Genomic DNA, 14,692 nt, shown 5'->3' with positions numbered 1-14,692 from the left:
TTTTTAGATTTAATTTTATAACCTAAAGAGAACGTTCCGGGAACGTTCCCTGCAGGTTATTTTTAGGTTTAATTTTGTAACCTGAAGAGAACCTTCCCAGAACGTTCCCTGCAGGTTATTTTTAGGTTTAATTTTTATAACCTAAAGAGAACGTTCCGGGAACGTTCCCTGCAGGTTATTTTTGGGTTTAATTTTATAACCTAAAGAGAACGTTCCGGGAACGTTCCCTGCAGGTTATTTTTGGGTTTAATTTTATAACCTAAAGAGAACGTTCCGGGAACGTTCCCTGCAGGTTATTTTTGGGTTTAATTTTATAACCTAAAGAGAACGTTCCGGGAACGTTCCCTGCAGGTTATTTTTAGGTTTAATTTTATAACCTAAAGATCACGTTCCGGGAACGTTCCCTGCTGGTTATTTTTAGGTTTAATTTTGTAACCTAAAGAGTACCTTTCCAGAACGTTCTGCAGGTTATTTATAGGTTTAATTTAATAATTGCTCTCTGTGAAAGTCCAGGTTTACAGCTGAATATTCAACGACAATAATGTTATTTGATATAATCAACTGCTTTCATATTCTATTTACAAAGCACTTTCAGGACATCTTTATTGTATGTATGTATATATTTACGTGCTGCATGATTTTGACGTGGTTAATCATTAATGCCGTGCACGTGAACTTTCGAGTCTCTCAAACACTGGAGCGGCCGGCGCGCAGAGTTGCCATGGAAACGGCGCGGGACCACTGCTACTGGTAAACAACAAAACTCCCTCTCTCGCTGTTGTTTCAACTTTTCACGGCTTTTTTCAGGTGAGATTACTCTCTAAAAGCACACGAATAATACTCACAACTGTTTTCGACATTTCTCCTACTTGTATTTGACACGATTCTGTTAAAAATGTACTTTATCGACATGGTGTAGTCTTCGGAAAAAGTCCGTAGAGGTAACATATTAGCAAGGCTAAAGAGGTAGCAGCTAACGTTAGCAAGGCTAACTAACATCCACGTTAACTCGGTTGAACTTTTATTTATTAAAGTTTCTTTTAATCACCTATTATGTGTAAATGAGAGGTTTTGTAAGGGTTTTACAGTGAGCTAATTTATTTAACGTAAACGTAACGTATCGGTGATGTTTCAGGACTTTCAGGAGCAATTGGCCGAAACTAACGTTAGCTCAATGGTAACGTTAAACACATTTTGATTAAATGTTCTGTGATTTCAGTAGTAACGAAATAACCCATAACAGAGAGAAAGCTCCACTACTTCAACATTTCTGAAGAAAGCTGCTGCCGGAGAAGTAACGTTAGGACACAGGTGAGCCGAGGAAGCTCAATAAATAAAAAAACATTTATGATTATTATCAGTGTTGAAAACAGTTGTGCTGCTTCATATTTTTGTGTTTTTCAGGATTATTTGATGAATAGAAAGGTTTAAATAACAGCATTTATTTGAATATATTTGTTAATGTAATGCATCCTTGCTGAGTAAGAATTTCTTCTTTTTTTGTTCTATTAATTTTTAAATCTATCATTGACCCCAAATGTTTGAACATTAGTGTAAACTACCCTTCATATGTTTGTGGTCTATTTAACAATGAATCTTGGAGGGGAAAAATGGTTTAAACTGTTACAATGGTTTACACAAACACATTAATCAGCACAACTGTTTTTAACATTGATAATAATTTCCTATTAATTCAATTGAATATGGTGACTTCAATTTACATGACGTCATGAGCAATCAAGTCGTTTATATAGATCAGTGAGTAGTGCCCAGCATAAAAGTCCACTAAAGGAGATTTCTCGCATTTTACCCCTAAACTCTGGAATACCTATGAAGGTAAAAGAGTAACAAGACTCGAGCATGAACAATAAATACTTGTATGCTAAAATTTACACTCACAGCTCCAACGTGAAAACCTCATCTAATATGCAATAACGTTGAAAAGATTACAGTTTCTGTCCTGACGAAAATTTTCTTATTTATCTTATTTTTTGCTTTGCAGAACAAGTTTGTGACTGAATAGTAATTATTTTAAAAAATTAAAACAATTGATTGTATGAATATAAAATCATTACAATAAATTAAATGTATCTACATATAAAAACCGTGAACATGTATTTTTATAAACATGTATTACAAAATTAAATGAAAAATAATAAAAAATAATCATAAACTTGAAAACATAAAAATTCTAAGACTTTAGGAGATTATAATAATAAGTTTATAAATGTGAATAAATGTGAATATCTCAAGACAATTATCAATGAGAAACTATATACACTTTTGTTTAGCACACATATTATACATAAATACATAAAAAAACACAAAAAATGCAGGTATACACAGTCTGTGACTATACAAACCACAACATGTAAATAGGAAAACATATTCGTTATTTTGTCACTCATTTGGATTAGTATGAAAGCCGCAACCATTCACATCCAGTCTTTGTGCTAAGCTAGGCTAGCGGTGGGTGCGTCAAACAGACTTATAGCACGCACGGAGATGAAAAAGGTATGTATGGACTTATCTAACTATGGGGGATGAGGTGAATAGGCTAAAGTCCCAAAAAGTCGTAGTGTTCCTTTAAGGTTCAGTCATTTCACTTAAATGGCAGTGACTGATTGAAGAATATATATTTTTTTTTTTACTTTTCTTTGTAATAATGTTACTATTTGTTATTCTTACAGATGACTGTGGTGAAGATGGATGAAGATGGATGAGGCTTTCAAGTGCAGGATCTACAATTGTTTTCGTTTCACCTTTTGTTTTGCCTGTTTTGAATGTGATGCACAGCCTAGGCCTATATAATTGTGTTTTTTTGTCTGTTTTTAATCAACAATTAAACAATGAATCGACAAAAACATGGACTGTACAGGTTTATTTATATAGATTTACTGTTGTATTTTATTGAAGTAAAAAAAAAAGATGAATTGTTGTTGAACATAAAGAAAACTATTGTCTATGTAATGTTCTGGGAACCAAAAACGAACTTTCTGGTAACCAAAAACTAACGTTATGATAACCAAAAACTAATGTTCTGAGAACATTCTGGGAACCAAAATCTAACGTTCTGAGAACGTTAAGAAAACTTTCCCAGCTAACCAAAAACAAACCATAAAAAATAACGTTCTGAGAACCAAAAACTAACGTTCTGAGAACGTTCTGGGAACCAAAAACCACTCTTCTGGGAACCAAAAACTAATGTTCTGAGAACGTTCTGGGAACCAAAATCTAACGTTCTGGGAACGTTAAGAAAACTTTCCCAGCTAACCAAAAACAAACCATAAAAAATAACGTTCTGAGAACCAAAAACTAACGTTCTGGGAACCAAAAACCACTGTTCTGGGAACCAAAAACTAACTTTCTGAGAACCAAAAACTAACGTTCTGAGAACGTTCTGGGAACCAAAAACCACTCTTCTGGGAACCAAAAACTAACTTTCTGAGAACCAAAAAACAACGTTCTGAGAACGTTCTGGGAACCAAAATCTAACGTTCTGGGAACGTTAAGAAAACTTTCCCAGCTAACCAAAAACAAACCACAAAAAGTAACGTTCTGAGAACCAAAAACTAACGTTCTGAGAACGTTCTGGGAACCAAAATCTAACGTTCTGAGAACGTTCTGGGAACCAAAAATTGTTAGCTGGGATGAAACCGCCTGAAGATAATCGTGTCCAATCACAGATCGCTGACGCCTGGTGGAGAAAACGGACTTTCTGAACATCAGCGCTACGCTAATGATAAATCACTGCGACATCAGCGGAAACGCTGTGATGAGGCGATAGTCAGTCATTTTGACAGCATCACAGAATATGCAATCCCAGAATGCATTGCAACAAACTCAGTGAACACAAGAATACATTTAAGATTGAGAATTGAGCGAAATGTCGATTTTATCACAGTGTCCTGATCTGCGGGGGGTGTTAAAGTCACGTGACACCAGCACACACGGGGATGTGAACGTCAGTAGCAGATGTTGATCATACTCACGACTTTACATGCAAATACTTGATGGCTTTCTGGGAGATTTACATACAAGTAAATGCAAATATCAGGTGAATCTCTGCTTTAGAATTAATGAGAATGTGTGTGTGTGTGTGTGTGTGTGTGTGTGTGTGTGTGTGAAAGAGGTGTTACTCTGAAGTGTGAAATAGCAATTAATATCTACTGTGATAATGAACATGCACACACATCCTTGTTAGGGATGCACTGATATGAAAATTCACACACACACACACACACACACACACACACACACACACACACACACACACACACACACACACACACACACACACACACACACACACACACACACACACACACAGCAAGAATGAGCAGTTCTGTTTAACATCCTCAACTTGTCAAATTTTTTTCCAGGAGAACAACTATACAAATGTCCCAGAAGCCCCTGCTCCTCCCCTCGTGAGCCGCTGTCACTGACGCGACCCGAACCGCTCTGACACACAACCGACGCTCAGCGCCAATTAGTCCAGAGCTCCTTATTAACTCGACCAATGACAGCCGCCGAAGCTCCAGGGGCCGACGAGAGCTCTTCGTTCGTCTCGCTGTACGGGCCGCGGCGCTTTAATATCCTGAGAGATGGCGAGGACCGGGGCTGAGAACACACACACACACACACACACACACACACACACACACACACACACACACACACACACACACACACACACACACACACACACACACCCCCGCTTGTGGACGAGACAGGAACAGCAGCATGGAGACAGATCGAGTGATTAGCATATTGCTAATGTTACTATATCAAAAATGAAGAAATATCACTCCACTAATTAAAATAAATAAAATCGATTAAAATATATATTATAAATAATAAAAAGCATATAATAGTATACATGTATAATATGTGCATTAGCCTTCCTGCCAAGACAATGATCCCCCACGGCATTTTAATGTCATTCTGTGGAGTTTCATGTGTAATCGCATGAACGGATGACATCATCATCATCATCATCATCAGCTCTTTCTATGAATGAGAGCAGCCGGACCTCATTACGAGCCGCCGGTACATCAGTGTTCATCAGAAATAACGAGTCTCGCGCTGAAGTGAAGAACAATTAAAAACTGCATGTTACGTGTGTGTGCTCGACACCAGCGCCCGATCGCTCTGAACAACACCGAGTCCGATAGAAGCTTCAATGGAACTGAACTGCTTTGCCACGGACAGACAGTGACGCGCAGAGACCCGCTCTATCGGAGAACGTGTGTGTGTGTGTGTGTGTGTGTGTGTGTGTTGACCCTCCCCATGATCCGTGTCACTGTGTGTTGGCAGCCGTATCTGAGCAACAGAAGTCACTGCAGGGCAAGCAGAGATACATGAGCGACTGTCACGTCTTGTTTTGGTCTCATGTCTTTGTCATGTTTCCTGTTATAGTCATGTGATCCCCTGTTATAGTCATGTGATCCCCTGTTATAGTCATGTGATCCCCTGTTATAGTCATGTGATCCCCTGTTATAGTCATGTGATCCTGCCATGTGTGTCAGATGTGTCATGTTGTCACTGGTTCGTTGGGCACAGGTGTCCTTGTCAGGGATAGTTTTGTGTAAGCGCTGCTGGTGATCTCCATGTCATCTCTAGGCGCTTGTTTTGCGTTTCATGCTTCTGTTTTGCTTTGGAAATAAAGCTGAACTCACTTCAAACTTCCCATCAGTGGACTTTAATTACAGCGAGAGACCAACACACAAACACACCCTATCCGTCCATCATCCATCCACCATCCATCATCTATTCATCATCCATCCATCCATCTATCATCCATCCACCATCCATCCATCCATCCATCCATCCATCCATCTATTCATCATCCATCCATCCATCCATCCATCTATTCATCATCCATCTAATCATCCATCCATCTAATCATTCATCCATCCACTATCCAATCCATCATCCATCCATCCATCCATCCATCATCCACCCATCCATCTATCATCCATCCACCATCCAATCCATCATCCATTCATCATCCATCCATCTATCATCTATTCATCATCCATCCATCCATCTATTCATCATCCATCCATCCATCTATCATCCATCCACCATCCATCCATCATCCATCCACTATCCAATCCATCATCCATCCATCCATCCATCCATCTATCATCCATCTATCATCTATTCATCTATCATCCATCCATCCATCTATTATCCATCCACCATCCATCCATCATCCATCCATCCATCCATCCATCCATCACCTATCCATCATCAATCCATCCATCATCCATCTATCATCCATCCACCATCCAATCCATCATCCATCTATCATCCATCCACCATCCAATCCATCCACCATCCATCATCAATCCATCCATCCATCATCTATTCATCATCTATCCATCCATCCAATCCATCATCAATCCATCCATCATCTATCCATCATCAATCCATCCATCCATCCAATCCATCATCAATCCATCCATCATCTATCCATCATCAATCCATCCATCCATCATCTATTCATCATCTATCCATCCACCATCCATCCATCATCAATCCATCATCCATCCACTATCCATCCATCCATCATCAATCCATCCATCATCTATCCATCATCAATCCATCCACCATCCATCCATCCATCATCAATCCATCCATCCATCATCTATTCATCATCTATCTATCCATCCATCCATCCATCCAATCCATCATCTATTCATCATCCATCCATCATCCATCCATCCATCATCAATCCATCCATCCATCATCTATTCATCATCTATCCATCCACTCATCCAATCCATCATCTATCCATCATCCATCCATCCATCATCCATCTATCATCCATCCACCACCCATCCAATCCATCATCAATCCATCATCCACCATCCATCCATCCATCCATCATCAATCCATCATCAATCCATCATCCATCCATCATCAATCCATCATCATCTATTCATCATCTATCCATCCATCATCCATCCATCATCAATCCATCATCATCTATTCATCATCTATCCATCCATCATCAATCCATCCATCATCCATCCACCATCCATCCATTCATCATCCATCCATCATCAATCCATCATCAATCCATCCATCCTAATATGCAGATAAACAGCCCTCTGAACGAGTGGTCAAGTCAAAGAAACGCCTTTTGCTTCATATAATGCGTCTAGAAGCTCGTTAAGGATGAGGGATATTGGCTCATTAAGCCTAATGAGGTCCCAGTGCACTGCAGCCCTGGGTGGGGTCATAATGGCCTAATTCAGCCGCGTTCATTTCCAGGGCTTATCTATGAACAAACAAAAGCCTCGCGTGAGTATAACGGATCAATCCACTGAACAATAAACAAGCAACAACATCAACTATGACCTCAGACTCTCCTGTAATATAACACAAATTAAGAAGAGCGTAATGAGGCGGTCTGAGCGTCTATTAGTGTTCGTGGGATCTGACCTTCTGATATGAGGTGGGAATACTCCAGCTAAAATCACACACACACACACACACACACACACACACACACACACACACACACACACACATAACATTTCATTTTCATGCCATATTTTTCCCCAATATAAGTCGCATTTTGTGAGCTTTTGTTTTTCATCAGAAACATGCTGTGACTTATGTTACATAATTCAATTACCAGCATGAACACATTTGGATTCATGCTGAATATGAGACGTAATCAAACCCAAGTTTTTATGTGTAGCGCCATTCCAACACCCCAGTAGTTTTAATTTCCCTTCAAGTACATATACGCAACATAATATAATATATGCAAGACACAGGCGTAATTTACACATTCTGCATTCAGCACTGCAAAATTACTGTCTTTGACCGTTACATTTCATTTTAGTCAAAATTTTAGTAAAAAAAAAAATATCTTTAATGTAACTCTATACAAATGAGCCCCGCCTCCACTCACTCAGAGATCCACTGGTTGTCGATCACACGTTGATCTGATTGGTTACAAGGTGGTTTGTGACGTCAGAAACACCAAAGTGTGTTTTTGAGACTGTCTTTGGTTCACTGCAGTTTTAAGGAGAAAATACTCAGCAATGCTGTCCACTTATCAACGCACACATGGTGTGTGTGTTACAGCGGATTAAACACACCACACACACACATAAACAACATTAAACGCTGGATTCTCTCCACATATTAATGTATGCCAATGTCAAGTAAGTGACTTTGTCATTCCTACAAAAGAACCATAAGAAAAACCTTAGAAGATGCTTTTTGCCTCATTACCATGGGTCCCTCGTCCCCCCGCTCCGGCACACTGATGCAGAACAGCTCGGGATCAATAAAAGTGTTTTCTAGCAGATGCGTGATTAAGGATGGTTATTAGGCCCATCAGTGCAGTTGGACGCAGCTCGACACGAACGCCACGGCCGGTAAATCAGCACTGGTACTGGTCATTCATTCTGGAGTGTAAATCTTACCCAGTGTGACGTCTGGCCACAAGAGCCCTGATTTATGTGGGAAGCTATAAACACAGGCCGCGTGTCGACAGGTGACGGGAAAACCCTCACAACACGAGCCCCAGCGCTCAACTAAAGCGAACAGCATGTGGATGATCCGAGCCGAAGGAGGGCAATTATCCTGATTGAATAATCAAACTACAGGACTGCAATCTGACAAATAACACAGGAAATTACTTTCCAATGAAAGCCACGTTAGTGCCATTAAAGTGTTAAATTAAATTATGCCACTAAGCTAGAGAAAGACAGTCCAAAGTCAAGACAATATATATATATATATATATATATATATATATATATATATATATAAATCATTTTGTTAGTATATATATTTGTATAAATCATATATATCAGTTATTTAGTTAAGTTAAAAAAATATATATAGTTTTTCATGCAATGTGTGTGTGTGTGTGTTTTTTATTTAAATAAATGTACATTTTTATTCAGTAATGATGCATTAAATTGATCAAAAGTGACAGTAAAGGCATTTATAATGTTACAAAAGGTTTTATTCTATTTCAAATAAATTAAGGATGCACAATATATCGGCCACCATATCGATATCAGCCGATATATGATCGTTTTTAATGTTATCGTTATCGACCCGATAAAAAAAAGGAGGGCTGATATATTAAAGCCGATAAATAATGGATTATTTCCATCAGCTGAGACACTTCATATGCTTTTAAATGGCTTGAAATATGATTAGAATCACCTAAAAAAAGGAAAATACAGTATGTCAAAATATTAGAACATTATAATTGTGTGTTTGATACATGGGTTTTAATGGTGAGACTTTTATTTTTGTAATCAGGCTCTCAAAAATTCTATAAAATGTTGGATTTAGATTTATCGGCCGATATATCGGTTATCGGCTTTCGAATATAAAGAATTATCGGTTAGCGGCCAAAATATTCATATCGGTTCATCAAAAAATCCTGAAAAATACAATTTATCAGTATTTCCACAAAAACACAAACTGTTTTCAACATTGCTAATGATCAGAAATGTTTTTTGAGCATCAGATCATCATATTAGAGTGATTCCTGAAGGATCATGTGACTTGTGTGATATTATGAACAGACTTGTGCGATATTATGCATTTCAGCATCTAAAAAAAAAATCTTCCTCAAAATAATTTCACATTCACCCAGAACACCTCAGCAATGTCCTAGCAGATCTGCACAAGTCATTTGAACGCCGAGGACTGATTGGTCCTCTTTATTATAAGCATCTGCATCGGTCGGTGGTCTTGGCACACACACACACACACACACACTGTGTTTCAGGGCTGTCGTGAGCCTCAGTCGAGCTCCTGCTGATCAACAATAACACATGTTAATGACTGTTTGCTCTACGGCTGGTTGGGAACAGAGGCTGCTAACCTCCTGCCTGTTGCAATTACGTCCAAAATACATCAAAACGAGTGATTCGAATGATAAACGCCTCACACACGCTGGGGGAAACACTAACATTTACAGTCAAATGTGTCATTTATCATCATTGAGTCCACCAACAACACTCATTTTAGGCAGAAATGGCTCTTTAAGATTAGCGTCTTTACATCGTGACGTGCATTTCCTCATGATTATTATAATTTGCAGAATGAAGAATAAAATGAATGAAGATCTCCGTCAGACCGCATTGATGGGGAAAGTCATGAATGTCCTCATAAACTACGACTACTTTAACGGAGCTGCGCAATTACACGGACCCGCTATTTTCCTGTTCGATCTAATTAATTCTATTAGATTAGAAAGAGCTTTAGGAGGAAAGTCAACTTCTACAGGTTTTTGCACCCGTACTCGAGAGCCACTTCTCAGATAATGACCGGAGATTGAGCATCATTATGTTTCTTTTTATTGCCCTTTAGAGGATACCAGACAGAAATACACAAACAAGGTTTGCATTTAGCGAGATTAGAAAACTATTTTTGGAAAAACAAACTTATGCGACCCAGCGAATTAAAGCGGTTCCCTTATTGATCAGCCATTTCTTTCAGACCAATGGAGTTGCTGAGGAATACATTAATCAGCTTGATAATGATAAAGTGAGACTGTGGATGTAATTACAGTTCAGCTGGAAGTCAACATGACATTGCATTTCACATCCTATAATAACACACGTATTTCCAAGTACAGCGGAATTAATGTGTAAAAATACAGAGCAGAAAATGAGTTCATCCATTACAAACTAATTGCAGGGGTGACAGTAGAAAAAAAATAGCAGAAAAAAATCCTCCGCTGATTTCTGACACAAAGTGACGAGTTTTGTGTCATTACATTTTGCGAATGCAACACACACACAAACACATGCCTATCTTCATAATTCTAGTTTTGACTTGTAAAGTTTTTTGAATTTTAGAATGAATGCGGGAATTCAAATTCAAAAAACTTTTCAAAAAAAAAAAAAATTCAAAAAACTTCTAAAGTTTTTTGAATTCGATCCAAATCCTTCATTTCACTTGCACCGCACTGTAATATATTTTATTCATGATTAATATTGCATTGCAAAATAATGTAAAAAAAAAAAACATGTATACATTAAAAATAGTTCTACTTAATGTATTATTATTACAAATATCCAAATATGATACTTGATAAAAAGAAAATGTAAAAAGAGCTTTTATTCCTTTTATTTTAAACAGGACACGAATCAGCTGAAAAAACATTAGCCAAATAGCCAATATAAACATACTTATAGGAAATAGTTGACTATAAATAGACAGAGTCCTGTCACAACAAATCACTTATTCTAAAAACAATCTTACGAAGCTAGACGAATCTGACATACGGCTGTGTTAATAGTAGTGCTGTCAAACGATGAAAATATTTAATCGCATTAATGTCACAGTTAACTCACGATTAATCTGACATTTTTATCTATTCTAAATTTATTTTTGTCCCATTATTTTTTTTTCTCATTTTAATGCTCTTATCAACATGGAAAAGTGGATCGGCTTGCTTTGTGCAAATGTTTTTATTGAAAACAACGTTGAAATACAATGTGTTCAATTTCACACTAACGCTCTCACTTGGAGCAAATAATCTCTCAATGTAACTCTGTCCATCAATACAAGGGTGAAAGAAATACTGACGAGGTCCTGATATTGATGAGGGGGTGGAGAATTCGCATCAGCTGTGTGTGTGTGTGTGTGTGTGTGTGAGCTGGTGAGGCTGTTTGAAGGTGAGAGTCGGTCATCCAGAAAGCTCAATTAACTCGCAGCGACTCGTCCTGAAAGGATGGGCGTCCCTGGAGGAGCTGATAACGGCCTCTGGGGGAAAGCTTATGCTTATGTACCTTCTCTCGGCTCGCAACAACTCCACTGCTTATGTGAAGGGTCACATGGCTAGTCATGTGATATCCATCATCGGTAGAGCGGCGTGGAGAAGACTGATGGATTTACTGAGCATCTAACCGAGTCTCTGCTTAACACCCTCTAGCTCACGGATACATCAGCGCAGAAGAGAGATATTAAAACAATAAACACTGAGTACATGCAGTTTCTGAAGGACCGTAATATGCAAAATGTATGATTTGCACTTAATGCATAGGGCTATTCTCGTTATCATTTCTATTCTCGTCAATTAACTCAGTGATATTAATAACTTTAATATGACTTTAATATAATAATATTTAATATAATATTTAAAATGTTAGAATTTTACATTTATCAAATCCAACTGATCATTTTAAATCCAATTTTTATTCTAACTAGTATCGTCACTGTAAAAAAATTTAACTTGGTTTAACTTAAAAAAGAAAGTAACCTGGTTGCCTTAAAATTGAAAAAGTGAGTTAATACAATGAAGAAGAATGATTAAATCATCAGAAACTCAAAATTATATGTTAACTGAACTAAATAAATTATTTAGGTTGATTTGACAAAAGAAAAAAATGTTGTGATTACTACACTGTAAAAAAATATTGTTGGTTTAACTTAAAAAAGTAATTAACCTGGGTTGCCTTAAAATTTTAAGTTTATTGAACTGGAAAAAGTGATGAGTTAACACAATGGAGATTAATTTAATCATCAGAAACTGAAAATAATAAGTTCTCAACTAAATAAATTATTATAAAGTTGATTTGACAAAAGAAAATATGTTGTGATAACAAATCTTGAAAATATTTTTTTTACAGTATACTAACATTAGAGCATGCTGGGGGATTTGTAGTATCTGCTCTTGAGCATTGCAGGCATTTGTTTAAAGGTAACTCACTATGAAAGCACATTATAAATGTGGTCAGCGCATTGCACTAATGATTTCACTGTGTTTGATGAGTCCCAGAGGACGGGAAGGTCTCAGTAAGAGACCACACAGGTGGCCTGTGTGTGTGTGTGTGTGTGTGTGTGTTTACTCTTCAGGGTCAACAGAGGCTTCCTCTATGGACGGAAAACAGCTTTATAGTGCAACTAAACCAGCCTTAATGTTGTAACGGAAAAGAGAGAGTTTCTTCAGTTTCTGAGTTATTGAAAGCTAGTGCTTGTCACACCGTACACTACTATTTACTTTATGAAATCATGCATAATTACATGAAATTACCCCTTAACCAAAACCTAATCCTACCCTAACCCTATAGTAAATACATGTTAATTATTATTACTCAGTAGTTTAACAGTACTGTAACAATGACAGCTTAAAATAAAGCAAGTGTAACACAAACTGCACACACATTAATATGCAAATCAGATGTTGGTAATGTAAGTTGGTAAAATCACTGACTGCTAGCTCTTGTGACCATGTTTAGTTGTAAGATAATTATCTGAAATAGTTTTGTCGTGCCAAACAAAGCAAATGCCCAAACAAACCAGAAGCACTTAAGAGCATCAGCCAAACACAGTTACGGCGGCGAGATCACAGATTGTGTACGTCGTGTTTGCAGCCGAACCTCTGGCGGCAGTTCAAGAAACTTTCTTAACACGTTTAGCAGCGAAAACACCAAGGAAACTCGTATAAATCTTCAACACAATCAGATTCCTGCAGAAACACAGGCCGAGGCCTGAGGAAAACCACTGGAATCTGGAGACACAATATGATGTAATTCGTTTACTCACCCAACAGTCGAAGGGAGATAGACGTATCGCACGGAGTCCATCCAAAAACTGCAAGCCACTGTTTAATGTGATAAAGCCAAACATCTAACCAGATTATGTTATTGTTGGATATAGTGATGTCAAAAGAACCAGCACTTCTGTACCACAAGTCGATCCTCCAATAAAAGCACATTTACGACAACAGTCTGTGAGCAGTATCTCTTGCAAACACTCAGGAACAAGGAACAAAATCCCGTCAGCGTCCTTACATAATGATCCTATGGAGTAAACAGTGTTTTTAAAAAGCTCCTGAGCACTTTTTTAAACTAAATATTTTTTTGCAGCTCTGAGAGCGTCTTGTCAAGTTGAATAAAATTCAACTTTCCGGAAAAAACTACAGCCTACGTCAAGCGCCTTTTTGACAGCTGACCAATGACAAGCGAGTAGTGAGACCTGTCGTTTCCATGGCAACAAGAAAAATGGTGACGGTGCTGGTAGATTGATTACTAGTGTCTATGTGACCCGGATGCCTCACATGCCAGACATGCTGGTTCGAATCCCGCTCAGAGCTGGTCGAGTAGGGCCGTTTACATTGGTGCCGTGACCCGGATGCCTCACATGCCAGAGACGTTGGTTCGAATCCCGCTCAGAGCGGGTCGGGTAGGTCCGGTTACATTGGTGCCGTGACCCGTTTGAAATCGTGCCGTTTTCAAAAACTTGCCGTTTAAAACTCGTTTTCAAAAGTTTGAGTTTTAAGGCGCTAAAACGCCGCTGTCGTGTAAATAACCGGCCAAAATGCATTCAAAGTTTTACGTTTTTAGTTTTAAACAGATTGTGAAAACAGCCCCTAAATCTCACTCCCCTGGCCTCCTGAGGCGCACTAGCGACTGCGTATTTGCTAGCATCTGCCTTCCATGCAAGAGTTTGGAGAGAGTAGAGTATGTCTAGTTACTCAAGGACGAGGTCATTGCAAGAAAATTAAAAACCCTCTTATACTTCAAAACCTGAGAATCAGCTTCATTCACCGCTAGCATAACCCTTAAAGCACAACACAAAAGAGTCCTGCTATCAGTTAAGCAATGTAGGATGGGATTTCTGCCAGCTCAGCATTAAGACAGGGAACAAAGGATAAATCCAACTCAAAATTCACCTTTCTGGTCCAACGTGA

The 14,692-nt window shown here is 38.2% G+C and overlaps 1 protein-coding gene and 1 long non-coding RNA gene across 4 annotated transcripts in view; one reads left to right on the top strand and one right to left on the bottom strand.

The window, feature by feature from the left end:
• Positions 1-14,692, bottom strand: part of kcnh2b (potassium voltage-gated channel, subfamily H (eag-related), member 2b) — a 135,069-nt gene that overhangs the window by 72,324 nt on the left and 48,053 nt on the right. The window lies entirely within an intron of this gene.
• LOC148969653 (uncharacterized) lies at positions 571-2,978 on the top strand. The gene is made up of 3 exons (XR_016149141.1): positions 571-807; positions 1,220-1,311; positions 2,691-2,978. It is a non-coding gene; the product is annotated as an uncharacterized LOC148969653 (long non-coding RNA).

Source organism: Pimephales promelas, chromosome 22, assembly GCF_988280905.1.
Source record: "Pimephales promelas chromosome 22, fPimPro1.hap1.1, whole genome shotgun sequence".
In the NCBI taxonomy this organism is placed as follows: domain Eukaryota; kingdom Metazoa; phylum Chordata; class Actinopteri; order Cypriniformes; family Leuciscidae; genus Pimephales; species Pimephales promelas.
The sequence above is the reverse complement of the archived record's forward strand: the minus strand, read 5'-3'. Positions and strand labels throughout refer to the sequence as shown.